Below are 717 nucleotides of genomic sequence, written 5' to 3' on the forward strand. Positions count from 1 at the left end.
GTAGCTCCGTGCCTGTGACCCAGGGACGAGACTGGAGCAGGCAGAGGAGCCGGTAGAGTCTTCTGGTTCTGTCCAGTTCCTTCTACTTCTTTCCCTGCAATAATATGTGGGGCTGCTCTGTCTGTACAGCTTGTGTGGCCCCTGGCAGCATTCAGGGATGGGGGTGGTCAGTGCTCTCCATCCTGTTCTTGGGACCCACACAGGGCCAAGGTTCTTTGGCCAAGTGGAAGGTGAGAAGCTGGTCACAAGCTCATAGCAGAGCAGGGGTGAGGGGCTGGAGCAGCTGCCCATGTCCTGCCCTGTGTTTTTGTTTTTCATATCCCCTTTTTTTTATCTACAGCTATTTGTAAATCTCAACCAAAGGGGCTTTCTCCCTGCCCTGCCATGCTGAGCCCAGCCCTGGGGCACTCAGGTCCACCTGCACTCCCCAGGTACCTGCTGCCCAGCCCTAATAAACCTGATCACTTGGAAACAGCTCTGTGAGGTGGTGCTGCCACTCTGCACACGCTGGCCCTCTTCCTGCCTCTCTCTCTAGCCCATCTGCCCTCTTGCTGCCCACCTCTGCCTCTTCCTGCTGCTGAGCCCAGCCTCCCTATCCAGCCACCCCTCGGGAGGGTGACAGCAAGGTGTTTTGTGGGTGCTCAGTGCATCCAGCATGAGCAGAAGGATGTGCTAGAGCCTTATGGGCTGGTCAGGGATCCCTCCAGGGCTCTCCCT

This window comes from Acanthisitta chloris, unplaced genomic scaffold (genome assembly GCF_000695815.1).
Source record: "Acanthisitta chloris isolate BGI_N310 unplaced genomic scaffold, ASM69581v1 scaffold3473, whole genome shotgun sequence".
Classification (NCBI taxonomy): Eukaryota; Metazoa; Chordata; class Aves; order Passeriformes; family Acanthisittidae; genus Acanthisitta; species Acanthisitta chloris.